Genomic DNA, 19067 nt, shown 5'->3' with positions numbered 1-19067 from the left:
CAGGAATCTTGGGCGACCCACCTGCAGTTCTCAGGTATAAAAAAAAAATAGAAGGACCTAAGGATGCTTGCATTCTGTAGAGCCATGGACTAAACCAGACACCCACAATAGGGAACTCAACAAACACCTCATTGGTTCCTTAGGACCACGTGGTGCTGGGAGATAAACCTGGGCAGACACATATGAGCATAACCTTTTACAACTGTGCCTCCTGTCTCTCTATTTTATATTTTTATATATTTATTTTGGGTCACTCTTGGCTATTCTTAGGTTACACACTAGGTACTACATTTGATAATTATTCCCGGTGAAATTAGAGAACCATTTATGGTGCCAGGGATCGAAATCAGCTGAGCCCCTGCAAGGCACATGCTCTCTACCTACTGTACTATTGCTCTAGTCCCATTCTATTTTTATGAGTAGTATTTTGTAAAATTGTCCTTGCTTTATTAAAATATAATCATCAATGTTTTGACAGATAAAAAAGTTTTCAAAACTTTGCAATCCAAATGAGTTGGCAAATAAAATAAGTTTTTTGACAAATGCTTAACTGCTATTTTGTGGAGAAGAAAACCAGTTTACAAAAGCTAGGTACATTATTTTTCTTGGGCATATCCAAAATTTCTTTACCTTTAAATTCAATAACTTTTACTATTAAAAATAAAAGTTTTAACAAAGTTTTATTGCTTATTTCTCATAAGAGCAGACTCATTTTAGTAATTTATTAAGCTGCTAACTACATTTGCATAGAACATATTTTTTATATTGCCATTTTGATTTTTTTTGCATTTGCCATTTGTATTATTTGGATTCAGAAGTATTTTTGTCATCTGTTCATTTTGAAACATGCCATTTTTACCAAAAACATGTCAAGCTGAGATGTGACTTAGATACATGACAATGCAAATGTTCAATAATGTATATTTATGAAGCAATATATTATTACAGTTATAAGAGCATAGATTTATGATAATTTTTGTTTGTTTGTTTGTTTGTTTTTGGCCATGCTCGGTGAAACTCAAGGGTTACTCCTGGCTATGCTCTCAGAAATTGCTCCTGGCTTGAGGGACCATATGGGATATTGGTGGATCAAACCGCTGTCTGTCCTAGGCTAGCGGGCAAAGCAGACGCCAGATACATTTTCATTATTAGCTACAGATCAATTGGTGCTTATTTGCCTCATGAAAATGGAAAACATCCAACCTGAGCCAGAATGCATGGTACAACCTCCCTCCCCTCTTGATAATTTCTCATGCTAAATGAGACTTTCTTAGATCACTCCCTTAAAGACCTGTTTGAAGAAGGATCAGAAGATATTGGGCATTGGAACCCGGAAGTCTTTGAGACTTATATTGAACATATTGCTAGAATTGGGCTCACTTGATGGATTTTTAGGTCTAGAAACCATGATGCAGAAATAGTACTTACACAAACATATGAAAAAGACCCTGCAAAATAGTCAATAGAATACGTTTGATAACACTAAATTTGTTTTTTGTTAGCAAGACTGTAATATTTCAAAAATGTATGAGTATTAGACTTTCTATAGACACTATGGTTAAGAAAGGCGATGTAAAATTAATTTATAAACATCATAAATAAAAATAAAATGCAATGGAATCAAAGCTAAATTAGATAATATAAGAGCAACAAGGAAACACAAATTTAAAAAAATTACATTAATTTGAAACTTACGTTTCTAGACATATAGAATTTAGTACTTATATCTAGTTGTCGACTATATATTAAACATATATAATATATATAAATATATAAGTATGTTATATCTAAATATAAATATATTTATAATAAATGTATATAATATAAATTATATTATATAATATATGCTTTATATACATTAAAATTTATAATAAACATATAAATATATTTATAAATATATATAAACATATATAATATATAAATATATTAAACTATATATTAAACATAACTCTTCATAAGAAGAATGGTTTTCTTTCTAGGTTAAAGATCTACTTAACTCAATAGTCAACTCTTTCCAAAGTCTATAAGGAAATAAAACATGTTACTTGAATCAAGACTGTTTATAATAAAACTTTATAAAATCTTGAGTGTACTTGCCAAAAACATCATCTACTGCTTTCTTAGTCTCTTTTGGAATGTTAGACAGAAGTAGCAAAATTTCAAATATCCTAAAATGTTTATAAATCTGCCCTTCTAGTTCTGTAATATAACAACACCAAATGTTGTTCATTTTCTTTTCTTTTATCTGCTACTAAAAGTATTTTCTTCTCTATATCATTTGCAGTTGTTATGTGCCTATTTATACATATTCATCACTTTCAGGATAGTCAACAACAAAAACTTATATGAGAATACATGACATGTAATGCTTCATCTTTTAAATATGGAACGTATCTGAAAATAGATAGATGTATCAGAGAGATAGCACAACTGATTGGGTACTTGTCTTATTGACATCTATCTGTGCTAGAACCCTGAAGATCATGTGGTCCCCTGAGCACTGCTACAAGTGAACCCTCCTTTCAACAAGCAGTCAAGTAGAACTGACAATGAAGATGATCTTTTAGGAGAAAAACAGGCAAGTAAATGTTTTTGTGTATAAATATGTTTTGTTGTTAAATATATTGTATTCCTCTTGAACATATTATGTAACAAGAAATATTTTTAATTCTTAAGATCAGATAACGTAATTTCAGGCTGCAGAGACTTTTTCTTAGTTTTGGGACTAGACTAAATTGTACAAAAGATTTACTCCTTACTATTGAAGGATAATTCTTGCAAATTTGGGAGGACTAAATGCTGTGCTGGGGACCCAGTGACCTAATTCTCTGACCACTAAGGAAGAAGGAAGAAAAGGAAGCAATTAAAAAATGAAAAAATAAAAATACAAATAATGTTGCAGAGGATCAAAAGTATAAATCAAATATACATTTGTGTGCATGCTATTGACCTAGATTTGATCTCCAGCATCCCATGGGTCCCTGAGCCCCATCAGTACAGAACCAGTAGCAAATCCTGAGCACTATCAGGCATAGTCCCCAAACCAAAAGCCAAAATGATGATATGATGATCATGATGACATTTATACTCTTTTTATGTAAGACCTTTTCCTTGTCACTGATGTATCTGATGAAAATATATCAACATCCATTCCTGTCAAAGATTTAGTGCCATAGCATAGTTGCATTATATTTAGTCAGAAATTCTTTGTTGGATTGACAAGGAAGTCAATAAGTCATTTATATATTTTTTTAAATTTACTGACATTTGTGAAGAAGAGCCAATGTTACGTCTATTCAATAAGATTTTCATGAACACAACCAAATAATCATATTTTTGTTCACCAATGATAATTTTAATTTGGACCAATATACAAATAATTTATTCATGATTTATTATGGATGCAACACAGTCAATAAAATACTGGGATGGGTTTTAATATAAACTTCAATATTAAATAAGTATACTATACCTTATTTTTATGTCTTGTTCATGGTATTCAGAAACATGACAGTGCAAATTCCTAAAATAAAAAAAATAATTTTTCCAGTTAATTGTAGCACAAATATAATTATATGACTAAGCAGTTGAATATATACTTAAGAAGATAAATCTTATTCATTGTTAAACATCTCTGTACCTTCTGATTTTAAAATAATTTTCATAAACTACTCAAAGTAAATTATAAACAGAAATAACATAATATCCATCAGATTATTCAAAAGTATCAGAATTATTTTATAATTAGAAATATTTCATGTGTTTTGGGCACGTGATAATTTTTTATTTTATTTTTTGGTTTGTTTTTAGGCCACACCCAGTGGCACTCAGAGGTTACTCCTGGCTCTGTGCTCAGAAATTACTCCTGGCAGGTCAAGGTACAATATGCAATGCTGGTGTTTGAAGCAGGTTGGGCATGTTCAAGGCAAATGCCCTACCCACTTGCTAATGTTCAGGCATGGGCATGTTGATTTTAGAAACAAATTCTCCAAATGTCACTGAAAATATTTAGACAATGTACTTTGTACATATTGAAACAATACATTGTTATATTTGATAAATAATTTAATGAAAACTAATAAATGAATATATTTAAATATATTTTGTAGACATAGTACAATGATTATACCTGAAGAATAAAATGAAAATGTGTCTTATACCTATTATTTTCATGTTCACTCTTTAGAAATTGCCATGGCAATATACATACATATCATGGCAATATACATATATTCTATCTATTTAGCAATGGAGAATGTTGGTATAAACTTTTGCACCAAATAATTGATAGATTAATAAGGTTTTAACCATTTATTATGTATCTTTAGAAAATTGGAATGTTTTTGTAATCAAATACTGTAAGTATTTTGGAAAAGAAAATTAGGTTTGCATCACAATATTAATACCATTTTGTCATGAAACAATAGTTTTGACAACTCATTTCCTCTGTAAATTAGTGATGATGTTTATTAGTTGCTCTAATAATGCCTAAGAATTCTTTTATTTAATGTATAGATAGAAAAGAAAAAAACTGAAGAAGGGAAGCAAGAAATGGTAGATATGAGATGACAAATGAGGGGTAGGAGCCTCATTGGTTGTGACTCCTTAGAGGAGTCACATTGTTTGCATAAAGTGGTGGTATATCTATATACCCGAACCACAGAAGCAACAAAACAAAAAGCAATAAACTAGAACAATGAAGCTAAAGAAGTGTTTGGCATGGTAGCAGTTTTGGAAACAGGGACATTGGTGGAGAAAAGTTGAATTTATGATAGGCTAAAACTGAACTATCAATATCTGTTAAACCATGGTGCTTCAATGTTTTTGTAAATAGTGTTCCAAAAAAAATCACAGGATTTTCTTCTAAATTTTATATAATTTAGAAATATAAATATATTTAAAGAAGATTTTAATATAGACTATGCATTACATACAGTGCATATATAATAAAGGTAATTTATAGCCTAAGGGATTCTAGTTCTAAAACGATTTTAAAATATATATGTTCCTTTTTTTTTTCTTTTTTGGTTTTTGGGTCACACCCCTGCAGTCCTCAGGGGTTAGTCCCTGGCTCTATCTCAGAAATTGCTCCTGGCAGGCTAGGGGGCCCATATGGGATGCTGGGATTCAAACCACCGTACTTCTGCATGCAAGACAAACGCCTTTCCTCCATGCTATCTCTCAGGCCCCTGATGTTCCTTTTTAAATAAATAATTATTTGTAAATAAATTGAGGTATATTTCTTAATAACATGGTTTTTGACATAAAATTGAACTTAAATATGATGAATAGCATGAGTTATGGTAAACCTTATTAAATTATATGTTCTGGAGGATATAAAATAAATCTATGGCATACAGTCCTATTTAAGGTCATACAGTACTTTTACAACAGGAAAATAAATACTAATATAAGCACTAGTGTCATTAACCTGGAAGGTTGTAACTGTATTCTTAATGAAAAAATGTCAATATACATCACTGTATTGAGAAATTCTCTAAATTTAAACAGATTTATAATAAATGACTGAACTCTCCTGTCAAAAGCCAAAGTGATACATGAGTCAGGAAACAAAATCATACCTTCTGAGACTTAAAGTAATCAAATTTGAAGCTGGGAATAAATAAAGTCTATGAGTTAAATAATTGTGATATAGTCCATTGTTGGCTTAAATAAGTACGATCAGGTATCACTTGCATCAGAGCAAATTACATCAAGCTAAAAATGAAAAATAAAGATAGGAATTGATATTTCAGTATTCAATAAGGGATCGATAACCTAAGAGTATAGAAATAAATACAGGGGGCCGGGCAGTGGCGCTAAAGGTAAGGTGCCTGCCTTGACTGCGCTAGCCTCGGATGGACCGCGGTTCGATCCCCCGGCATCCCATATGGTCCCCCAAGCCAGGAGCGACTTCTGAGCGCATAGCCAGGAGTAACCCCTGAGCGTCACCGGGTGTGTCCCAAAAACCAAAAAAAAAAAAAAAAAAGAAATAAATACAGAATCTTAAACATACAGATCCCATTGAGAAATTATTAATTGTGTAGAAGGTTAACCTATGACAAAGGAGTTTTCTTCATCAATTGATATTAAAGAGAGCATCTTTAATAAATGGTATTGGAAAACTGGATATCACGTGTAAATAAAAATAAAAGATAAAATTGTCTTACTTATGTTCAAAACAAGTTTGATCATGAGCACCCCCTATATTTTCCTGATCAATTTCAAAAAAGACCCTAGTGTAGATCCAGGAGTAAGAGCTGAGCACCACTGGTGTGGTCAAAGTGATATATTTTTAAAGATATTACTATAAAATAAAGAATTTATATTTTGTAATTAATTAAAGTCAAATTGAACTAAAGTCCTCATTGAGTAAGACATAGAATTTTCCATGATATGGACTACAGAGTTGTTGATTGATTTGATTCTTTGTCAAAGATATCAAAACAAAAATATAATAAAAGCTTTAACATGGCAAAACTTAATTAACAGAATCTATGAAAAACACTGTTAAACAGGAGAAATATATGCACAGCATACATCACTTAAGTAACTAATATTCAAATATGTAAAGAATTCACACGAAGTTCGGTGATTAAAAGACTAACAACTCATCAAAAATGGAAAGATGATTAACAGACACTTTCCAAAGATAACATTTGTATAGTCAGATGCATGAAAAGCTGTTTTTTATGCCACAGTGTCACTTATTATAGGGGGTAAACAAATCAAAGTGACAATGACATATTCTGTCAGATCAGTGAGAATGACATATATGAAAAAAAATGATAAAGAACAAAAATGTTAAGAAAATGGTAAAAAAAAAAGGAACACTCATTCATTGTTTGAATCTTGTCTAGATAGTTCATCCTCTATGAAAATGTCCACTTTTGACTTCTATACCAATTACACATAAACATTAATTTAAAAGATGACTATGACCCTATGTTGATTGCAGTATTTAGTCAACAGTTTTGTTATGAAAGCAACATAAAATGTACAAAAAGATAAATGAACAGAGGAGCTTTGGCTTATGCACTCTCTAAAATAATAAGCATCTGAAGAAAATATAAAATCTGAAGCTAAAGTCTAGATATGCAGCATAGGAAATATCACAGTTGTCATGTTTACAGATGACCCATGTTTTATTCTCAACACCTCATATGTACACGCAAGCACTGCCAAGAGATCCTCTGAAGGAAATAAAAAAAAAAAAAAAAAAAAAAAACTCCTGAAATCACTGATGGGTTTGACCAAAAAAACCTAAACTTCTCTAAAGATGAGCTTCAAAGGATGTTCTTGAATCATTTGTGGTGAGGTGAGTAATCATATAGCAAAACTATTATTGTAGATACTATTGAAACAAGTTGCTTTTTTACAACAAAAATATTTTAATTAAAAATTAAAATGTTACATTAAGAAAGTACAACTCTTTGTTGGTCCTATTTCTGTATACTCTACCTATAACTATAGAAGAGGTTTATCAATTAAAATTTGATCAATTAAAATAAGATACATACCAAATTAAACTATGTTTAGCATAATTTTACATATAATGCTAAATATGAGGTTAAAACTTTTCTCTCTTCAGATATCCAAAATTTATTTTCAGCTTCATATTCAACCTTAATTATTTATCATAAGAACTGAAAATATTCATGCATGGCTTACTCATAGTATATTTTTAACTGCATGTGAAAAGATTATGTTATTGGCAATGCTCTACTCATAACATATACTTAAAATGTATTTAATATCTATTGTGTTCTTGCATTCTTTTATTAAAGAAGCAGCCTTAAAAATGAACATATTAATATAAAACTTTGATTTCTTGTTTTGCTACTATCAATTTAAACATTTTAATACTATTATTTGCAGCCACACCTGGAAGAATTTATGAGCTATTCCTGGTTCAGGGCCACGTGCATTTTCACTCACAAAGCATTTTACTTTTAGAATAATTAAACTAAACTTCATAAAAAAAAAAGCAACACTTCCCTATAGTGTGTAAATGAGAATACTAGAATACTATTTTGTACCACGTAGTATTATGGTTGTTTTAATTATTAATGATGAAAATATGATACACTAGATTTGACATACATAAAGATATAAATTTCGCTTTAACCCTGTACAAGGCAAAGGGATTTTAGTTGTTGTTTTGGAATGACAGATGTGTCTGTGCTCGGGGATCACTCGAAAGCAGGCACATGGGGTCATAAAGTATATCCAGATGAAAACTGGATTAGATGTGAGTAAGGAAAGCAGTTTAACTGCTGTAATATCTGTCTGGCCCAGGCTCTAATTCTTGTAATTACAGCCATCAAATATGTATCATAGGAAACAAAGGAACAGAAAGCGAATCATGGGACTAAAGAATGACATCCCTTGCTATAAAAGGCTCATATTTGTTAGACAACGTTGTAAGGTACCCTAAGAACTACAGGAACAACCTAGACACAAACAAAAATTAGTGGTTTTTGAACATTGAAATGTGAGACCCGAAAGCAAAAAAACTAATCAAAATAGAGAATAAAACAAAGATATTAAGATATCAATGTTATTACTTACTTTAAAAAGTGTGTTTCCAAAACCTTATCCATTAGCATAACATTTCTATAAAGTTTAGTGTTGCTTCAAAACTTAAATTTCATTTATTACAAGTAGAATTTGATGACTTTTGATAATAATATGTAGGTATATCATATTTTAAATGTGGATTATAAGTAATCAACATTTACATACACCAGGAGTCTCAAACTCGCGGCCCATGGGCTGTTTGCGGCCCTCCATACAACATTTTGTGGCCCGCAGCCGGCCTTCAAATATCGCAGTATTCGCGATTATTCACTTACCGAATAATCGCAATAAAAATCGCATTAGTAAGAAAAAAATCCGCATTAAACATTCGCATACCCCGAGCAGTTCCGTTAGGGATATGCAAATGTTTAATGCGATCTTTTGCGATTTGTTTCTTACTAATGCGATTCTTTATTGCGAATATTCGGTAAGCAAAATCCCTTATGCGGCCCTGCCTCACCCCGACTTTGTCTCCTGCAGCCCCCAGGTAAATTGAGTTTGAGACCCCTGACATACACTAATGTATTATATATTTAATTGGCTTATAATCTAAGAGGTTTTCTTCCAGATAAATGCCATATTTGTGTTATTTTGTCAATATTATTTACCTAGTAGGCTATTTAAAACTTTTATTAATTCTATTATGCTGTTATTATATAGTTTACATCTGGATACATCAACCATCCCTCTCTCACCATGTCTAATTAATACATTTAAATAAAATAAATGTGAAATGGGGTTGGAGCTGTGGCACAAGCGGTAAAGCATCTGCCTTGTGAGCTCTAGCCAAAAACCAAAAATAAATATATTAATAAATGTGAAACATCTCTATTCATATTTAAGTCAAGCATTTTATATCAAAAACCATATTTTTTACTTCTTGGGCCACACCCTGTAACACTCAGGGATTACTCCTGGCTCTGAGCTCAGAAATTGCTCCTGGCTCAGGGGATAATATGGGATGCCAAGAATCTAACTGCTGTCCATCCTGGGTAAGCAGCGTGCATGGCAAATACCTTACCACTGTGCTATTGCTCCAGCCCTATATCAAAAATTTTATAAAATAAAGTTATAACGAATGATATAACATACACTTTAAGAGTATTTCACTAAAATAATATTTTTCTTTTAAGAAGCAACATTTATAATTTTACTAGATAATTTTATAAAACATGTTTTTGTTTATTATTTGGTTTTTGGATCACCCTGTGTGACACTCAGGGGTTACACCTGGCTGTGCACTCAGAAATTGTTTTTGGCTTTGGGGGAACATATGAGACGCCGGGGATCAAACCCAGGTTCATCCTGAGTCAGCCACGTGCAAGGTATATGCCCTACCGCTGAGCCACAGCTCCAACCCCTATAACACATGTTTATTGGAGCCAGAGTGGTAGCACAGTGGTGGGGAATTTGCCTTGCAAATGGCTGATCCAGCACAGATGCAGGTTCAGTTCCCAGCATCCCATATGGTCTGCTGAGCTGGCTAGGAGCAATTTCTGAGTACAGAGCCAGGAGTGACCCTCAAGAGCTGCCGGGTGAGGCCAAAAAATAAAAATAAAATAAAATAAAATAAAATAAATATTTAATAAAATTCCAAAGATTATGAATAAAAACAGTGCTTATTAAAATTTACTATATGTTCTTATTTGTATATCCAGACAGAAAATTGAAAATATAATACCACACTTTCTTCATAAAGTTGATAAAAATACCAGTCACATTTACACCAATAGCACTTTTTTAACTGAAAGATGCAAATATTATCTAACACATCTAACCCAGAATAAAATCATATTTACTCTTGATGTTGAATTGCTGAGCTTCATCAATAAATGTATTATCTGTTTTCATAAATCATCCTGATGGTAAAAAATAAACTAATAGAAATGTTCTCTTTATCCTCTCTAAAGAATACACTGACATAAAGCAGGAGATTCAAAATTTTCAGACTTAAATATTAAATTTTGTCAAGAAAGAAGAGTCCTCAATAAATAATCACCACCAACAATAAAATGGTGCCTGTTGTTCTTCAGTGAAAATAAAATTATTTGCCTTCCTGAGTTCTGACTTCAATTTTTCACTAGCTATTGACTGAAAGGAGAGATAGGTAAAGTGGATCTTCAGATAGCCACAAAGGTACACTTTAGTGTAATGCATTGTACAGCCTCAGAGATTTGTGAAATTCTGTGAGGTTTTTATGTCATGTTTTATTGAGTAAAAAGCTTCCCTTTTCCATATTATGTTGTATGGGCATGGAAAACACAGACAGCATTCTAGACCTTTCAACAAATAGTAATTTGCTTTATTTAACTAAGAAAGAATAACACAGGTGTAGCAAAATAAAATCAAACAAGTACACAGAAACAACCCTAAATAAAAATAATGTTCCTGTAAGCATTACAGTTGTCCAACTTTTATGAATACAAAGGGATTAGAGATCTTTCTAAAGAAGTTGGCAGAGATGATAAAGAAGATTGTATCTAAAAATAAATATCTTTATGACAAAAAGATGGACAAATAGTGTACCTTGGGCAGAAAGAACTTACATCAAACAACTCTTGTAAAAGTAAAAAAACAGATATATATATTATATTATAAAAGTAATATATATATATAATATTTTGAGTTTTAAAAGTGATTCTAACATTGCTAGCACCTCTATGAAAGCTGAAGCTAACCACATTATTTATTAAGGAAAATGTTGGTATAGAAATCTAAATATGATAGCTAGGAACAAAGCATTACCTTAGTTTTCTAATTTTCTTAAACAGCTCATACGTGTGAAATTGTGTTTTCAAGTGAAATTACATTGATTACAGTGGGCAAATCCTTGGCCTTGCCTGTGTCTACAGCCTCATGGTAGATATGCATCCCATGTGCCGGGGCCATATTCCATATACAATTCCTCAATGCAGATTCATGAGTCGCCCCGAGTATCTTGGATTTGACCAAAACAACCCAAAGAAAGAAGAAATCAACACAAAAATAAAAATATAAAAATAGTCTTTAGGGGGTTATTTACTTTTGGTTTGTTTCAATTTGGGTAATTTGGGGGACACACCTTGCAGCGCTCAGAGTTTACTCATGGCTCTGTACTCAGAAATTGCTGCTGGCAGGCTCGGAGAACCATATGGGATGTTGGGAATGAAACCCAGTTTGGTCCTCCTGGGTCAGTTGTGTGCTAGGTAAATGCCCTACCTCTGTGCTATGGCTCACTCCCCAAAGGGCAGTTATTTTTGCATAAACACATTCTTTATAATTTTATTACACTCTTCTAGCAGTTAAGTTAGAACAGCTGTTCATTTGATGATATACTATGAAGAAATTGATTCTTCCCCAAAGAACAATTGAACAGAAGTGCCTAATCCAAGGTACATAATTACAACATCAGACCCATTTTAAAATACTAAATCTCCACCAATAAAATATTATTACTATTGATATTAGGTTCTTTTTCTGGAGTTCATGCCTTGTCCTATGTTTAAAATGAACTTGTTAGAATTCTTCTAAGGAGAGGTGCGAACTTTCTTTAACACTTTTATTACACTTTATATATTGAAGGAAGTGATCTGATGTTCTGAAATAAAAAAAAATTAAAAATAGCAAATTTAGAAATTCTTGAGCTTTGTAACTGTACTTTGGGATGACTTTACCAAATTTATTCAGGTGTTATGCAAGAAAATGAAATGATTTTATTTCACATATTCTATTTAATTTTAAATAACAAGCTCAAATTTTAAGAGAAAATGATTTCTCAGAATACTTATTGACCTTCTTTTGCTTTTATATAAAAGTGTTAATTTAGAAAATGTATCTAATAGAATTTTTATTGCTATTTCTGTTGTAATATATTAGTTTAAATGATAGCATGGGTTTTAGGAGTACAATTCACATTTACTTTATATTTTAGTAGCCCATAGTCATCACATAAGTCATTTTCTGCTTCCACCATTGTTCACTGAACCTTGTTTTATTGTTTTTTTTGTTTGTTTGTTTGTTTTTTGTCTTTACCTCCTGTTTCCCTCCACTCTGGTACCATGTCTCTGGAGCCTGGGTTCTTGAAATATTTTCTGATTCTGTTTTATTTTAGTGCCATAAATAACTATATCTATATCCTAAATATGAGTCAGACATTGGTATAATACTTTTTCTTTCTTTCCTCAATTAATATGACTTCATAGTTCCATCCATTTAGTCACAAAATATAGCATTTCAGGTTTGATTGTAGGTTTGTAATATATAAAAAATAAAATACACCTCAAATATTTACATAAAAATCAGTGGGTTTAGTATACATCTGTTATATATTACTTTATCTATACAAATTTATATTATATGCATAACAGAAATACCATTTATATTTGTTAATAACACTTTACTAAGATTCTAACTTACATTCAAACTACCAAGTTTACTTTTCTCGGGAGTTTTTGGGTTTTTTTGTTTTGTTTTGTTGTTTTGTTTTGGTTTTGGGCCACACCCTGGTTACTCCTGGCTATCTGCTTAGAAATAGCTACTGGCAGACACGGGGATATATGGGATGCCGGGATTTGAACCAACCACCTTAGGTCCTGGATCCCCTGCTTGCAAGGCAAACATCGCTGTGCTATCTCTCCGGCCCCGTCTCTGGAGGTATTTATATGATCCATATTCTCAGGTATAGTGTGGCACTTTATTTTTAATTTTATGTATTTAATTGTATGAGAAAATTAACTTATTTTATGTATTGGCTTATTTGATATCATCCTGGGTGAACTATCTGCTTCTTATTTTTTTTTTACTGAGCATTGTTCTTGAGTTCTGTGACTTCTTTATATATAATGGCTATTGGACTTTTGATAGCTTTTGTTAGTTTTTTTGTGTGGTTTTTTTTTTTTTATATGGAACGCTTCATGAATTTGCATGTCATCCTTGCACAGGGGCCATGGTATCCTTCTCTGTATCATTCCAATTTTAGTATATGTGCTGCGGAAGCGAGCACTTGATAGTTTTTTGTGTGAATTATTTCTTTTTCAGTAGATATATTTTTGTTTTAAAAATTATGTCTACTAGGGTACAGAAATTTTAAGTGGGACTCAACTGTATGTTTATTTTTACTTTTTTTTTGCACAAAAATAGTCTATATTATGAATGATTTTTGCCTAATTGTCTTAAATAAATTTTATGATTTTCAGTCTAATTCCAAATTTTTATTGTATGCTTATTTAATCTTAATTAATGTTTAATTATTTATTTAATTATTTAATTTTAATTTTTTAATTTTAATTTTTATTTTTATTCAATTAATCTTAATTAATGATCAAATTCATTTATTTTCAAATTGTTTTTCAGTTTTCCCAATATCATATTCTTAAGTATCTTTGCTACCTCCATTTTATTTATTTGTATTTTTATCATAAATTAAATCTATCTGTATAGTCTGAACTCATAACACTCTATCTCATTGATTCTTGTATGTATTACTTTTAATACTAGGTTACTTTATCATTGTTTTATAAATTGAAGTCAGGATTCACATATTGTTATCCACCCCCCCAGTATTCTTGTGCTTGTTGCCTTGTGTTATTTTTAATTCTATAAAGATTTCAGCATTCATAATTTTATTGGTACAAAAGGTGGATTTTGATTTTGATTATTCTTTATGATGCGACAAATTAGCAAAAGCTAAATTCAAAAATTGTACATAATATTTAATATTATAAAATATTGGCTGCAAATAAGTAATGTTTATATCTGAATAAAATGCATAAAATAAATGTAAACCAAACTAATGTATTAAAAATTATACAAACAACCTATTTAATGCGATTTCAAAGTTCTGCCAACAAATAATATAAATCTTTTATAATTTCTCTGCACGGCCATGTTTTTCTAATAGAACAGTGTAGCATTATTTTAAATGATATTTTATCATTGTGACTACTCATTTAAAATGTATTTGAATTTATCATTTTAAATTTTAATTTATTTTTTATTCTATCATTTTAAATGATCATTTTTAAAAGTTTATATGATTCAGACAATGTTAGTTAAGTGTCAAAAAACATCTCCTAAAAGGTTTTCGGACAGTTCTAGCAAGTCTAATAGTGGAAAGGCTTTTCAAGAAAACTAGGTCATAAAAGACCTATAATTCTGCTATAATTCTAAAAAAGCTAGATACTGTTGTCTTTTCTGATATGAATATGGATTCAATTATGCCTTCTGGTAGCACTGATAAAGAACTCTGATTTGTGAGAACCTGTTCTGTCAAAGTTTGTTGAATAAATACAGAATTGCCTCCTTCCTAACTCATTTGGAATGTAATAAGCTGTTTTAATGCAGTAGATTAACAGATTTGCTTTTTAAATATAGTCAGATTTACTTTCTAAATTTACCCCGATTAAGCCAATTTGGTTAATTCTATTGAGCCTCACATGGGGTAATATTGGAGTCCAAAAGACGATACAGAAGAAAGTTCATGAAAAATCGAAGAATGAGAGACACAGTAATTCTTATCACCCCAGGACTGTGTATGATTTTGATTAACATTAAATTGCATGATAGCCCCAAAGCAACAAGAGAAACAAATCAAACACTGGTTGTTTAGGAGTTTCCCAGGTAGTAGAGACAACAATTCTCTATTTCTAACTGAATGATGCTAGAATATTTCTCAATTATGAAAATTTTATCAGTAAAAATAACAGTGAAAATCAAGGTATTCGTTCATCTGGGCATTCATTATTCTCCATTTGTAAGAAATGCAATCTTATTATAAAAGAGGGAGAAACTGATTAGGCTTTTTTTTTAACTTTTGTTATAACATTTTTTGAAAGGAAGGTGTTACACCCATATCATAATAACTGTTATTTAAAAATTGTACTAATGTTCAGAAATAAAACCCAACCCAATGTCAGCAATAATAGAATCAAGAGATCCAAGCTGCAACGAGCTATACACAAAAGGAATCTGTTACCCTTAGCATTCCAGCGGGCTCTGTGTAGAGTTACGTGATGCATACTGGGAAATGTGGTGGAGAGAGGTCAACACTGGTGGTGGGAATGGACCTAATTCACTCCCACTGTGTACCTTAAATATAATTGTGAAAGACTTGTAAATCATATTGGTCTCAATAAAAATTATTTTTGAAATGTACTAATGTACTGTGAGGCACAAAGTTATTCATGCAATGTTATAATTTATGTATAAAATATTCCGAATTGAAACTACTAACATTATCAACCTTCATCTAGATTCCCGCCAATACCTGACTGCCAACTACAATCTTCACAGGAACCTTTATAAGTTTGATTGTTAGAGTTTGGGTCTCGTGACTTAAGTGCAGTTGATTGTTTTGATATTTAGCTCTATCGTTACTTAACACTATTCATGTACCTGAATATTCTTGTTCCCTGTTCCCATTATTTCCCAAGTATCTTTCTCCCATCAATTTCTTTCTTCCTCTCTGTACTCTGGGATCAAAGTGATGTAGGCATCATCCCCCTTTAAACTATTGCATTTCCTTATCTAATTAGTTCAAATAACACATATAGTTAGTATCATTTTGTTGTTATCCTTCTTCTGACTTTCTTACATTTTTTTTGGGGGGGGGCACACCCTGTGACGCTCAGGGATTACTCCTGGCTATGTGCTCAGAAGTTGCTCCTGGCTTCTTGGGGGACCATATGGGACGCCGGGGGATCGAACCGCGGTCCGTCCTAGGCTAGCGCAGGCAAGGCAGGCACCTTACCTCCAGCGCCACCACCCGGCCCCCTTACATTTTTTTTAATTTCCATTTGAATTGTAACTATTAAAATTTGCTCCCACCTCAACACAATAATTTTATAAAACTCAAATTAATGTAAATAAAAGCATGCATGTAAAATTAAAAATAATGAAATACTTTAAGTTGTATTATTTATTCTAATTAACTGCATAATAAAGAAATCTGCATTTACAAAAGACTTGCAAAAGTTAAAGTGCAAAACAATTAGCAAAATGCTAAGCCTTAACATGTATTCAATGACTATCTTCCGCATTATTCCCATACCAATTGATTATATAATAAACTGGAAGAAAATCGGAATTACTAAAATATAAATAATATTGATTAAACATGTTTGCTTTTATATATAACTCACAGCAAGTATTATTTATTAACAAATTTCTTTGAATTGTTGTACTTTGTTAATGTTCTGAGAATGAAACTCACTTTTGATATAAGATAAGGTATAAATCAAGGGCCTTCTTTTTTTGCTGAACAATATCAGTAGACTATAATCAATTATATTTATATCAGAAATACTATAGAAATCTAGTTAGCTAATACTTCCAGAAATAATCTACAAGATACAGAAATATGTTACTTTTCTAGGTAATGAAGTACTAGAAGTTTTTCACTAAAATAGTCACCATATTTTAAGTGAGTATATTGTGTGAGAAACAACAAACATCTAATAAGTATAATCTTGAATCCATTGGGTCCATTAGGAAGATGTTAGACTTGCATCTTTAGCTATTTGTAATCAACTTCTTTGCATTCCCTCTTTATAATTAAAATGTCACAGAGAAGTTTTACTGCTTTACTTTAATTTATGTATATATGATATTAAACATATATTTTAAGCATTTTACAAAATTTGGAAATATTAAGAATGCTAGACTAAATTTTTGTTTATTTCTCTAAAATATGTTGATGGAAAATAGCAAAACAACTAATTAGAAAGCAGTCCTTCTATTTATTATCCAAAATAATAAGTCACCTTTAAAAATTTCATAGCTTTGTCACATTTATTTTTGCCATCATGTACTCTCATGTCATTTTTATTCACATGCTGTATCTGTACTTTGTCTTTATGTGTTTCTTTTCACTTTTTTTTTTTAGCTCTACCCTTTTGGCCAAAAAAAGCTTAACAATTGGTTATTGCTTACATTAATCTTAAGGCTCCCAAGGAATACTTTGTTCGATAGGTTTGGTATTTTCTGCAAAATTTTGTTTTTGCTTTCCAAATTGTCTCTTAACTGTTATGTTTATGAGATCAACAGCAAACAAAACTATGAAAATATTTAATTATTTAGCCATATTATATAGGAAGTTTTGTACTATAACTTATCTTAGATTATAATGACAATTTTAAATAATCTGTGGGCAAGGTAATTGTAAGAAAAGTATATAACTATGGTATATTTTGTTAAAAAAGGGGAAATTTCTCAGATAAATTAAAAACAATGGAGCTATGGAAGGCAATTGCCTTGCAAGCAGAAGAAAATATAAGCAAATGGAACTATATTAAACTGAAAAACGTCTTCATTTTTAAGGAAATTATGACTAGTATACAAAGACTGCCCACAGATTGGGAAAATTATCCAACCAACATCTCTCTGATAAGTGGTGAATAATTAATATATATAAAACATCCCTCAGATAAGGTGTTAATACCTAATAAATATATAAGACATTTACAGTATAACAAAAAAAAAGTCTACCCCCATACAAAAATGTGAAGAAGATATAAACTGAATACTCCTCAAGGAAGAAATACAGATGGCCAAAAAATGCTACAGGAAAAAATGCTCTATATCCTTAATCATAAAAGAGATGCACATCAAAACAACAAAGTGATACTATCTTTTATCATTTATCACACCACAGAGACTGCCAAATATCACAAAAAAAAAAGAACAACCAGTGTTGGCATGGATACAAAGAGAAAGGGATTCAATGCTGGTGGAGATACTTACTGGTCCAACTTTTTTTGAAACAATATAGGTATTCCTCAGAAATCTAAACATTAGTCATCTATATAATTTATCAATATCAATCCCAGAAATATACTCTTCAGGTCCAAAATCACAAGTCAAAAAAGGCCTCTACAGTCCTATATTCTTTTACGCAGTATTGACAAGAGCCAGAATATGGAAACAACCCACATGTCTAAGAATATACCTGGATAAATGAACTGTGGTATATGTAAACAATAGAATACTATGCAGCTGTTAGGAAAATGAAGTCATAAAATTTGTTTATATGTCATATATACATGATTGAATATGAAGAATATTATACTGAGTGAAATGAGTCAGAGGGAGAGTGATAGGCAGAGAATTATTGCACTCATATATGGAAAATAAACATAGGTCCTATGGTCCTATAATCATATGATATTATAACAATAATATCATAATGATATTATAATCATATCCAGAGACAATAGACAAACTTGCCTTAGGGTAGGAGCAGTAGTGCAGCCTTAGGCATTTGTTTTTGCACATGGCTGACCCAGGACGACTTGGTTTGATCCCTGGTGTCCCATTAGGTCTCCCACGCCAGGAGCGATTTCTGAATGCATAGCCAAGAGTAACTCCTGAATATAATCAAGTGTGCTCCCCGCACCAAAAAAAAATAAATAAATAAAATAAAACTAGGTTAAATAGTGAGAAAATGCAGTTACAGCGGAGAAGTTACCACTCTGACAACAAGTTGGAAATGATCCCTTTAAGCACCCACTTCA

At 31.4% G+C, this 19067-nt stretch overlaps 1 protein-coding gene and 1 non-coding gene across 2 annotated transcripts in view; both read right to left on the bottom strand.

Moving 5' to 3' along the window:
* PCDH15 (protocadherin related 15) overlaps positions 1–19067 on the bottom strand; it is a 1226762-nt gene that overhangs the window by 730188 nt on the left and 477507 nt on the right. The window lies entirely within an intron of this gene.
* LOC125995420 (U6 spliceosomal RNA) lies at positions 13455–13561 on the bottom strand. Its single transcript, XR_007490955.1, has one exon. It is a non-coding gene; the product is annotated as a U6 spliceosomal RNA (small nuclear RNA).

This window comes from Suncus etruscus, chromosome 17, assembly GCF_024139225.1.
Source record: "Suncus etruscus isolate mSunEtr1 chromosome 17, mSunEtr1.pri.cur, whole genome shotgun sequence".
Lineage (NCBI taxonomy): Eukaryota > Metazoa > Chordata > Mammalia > Eulipotyphla > Soricidae > Suncus > Suncus etruscus.
This window is presented reverse-complemented; position numbering and strand designations above follow the sequence as displayed.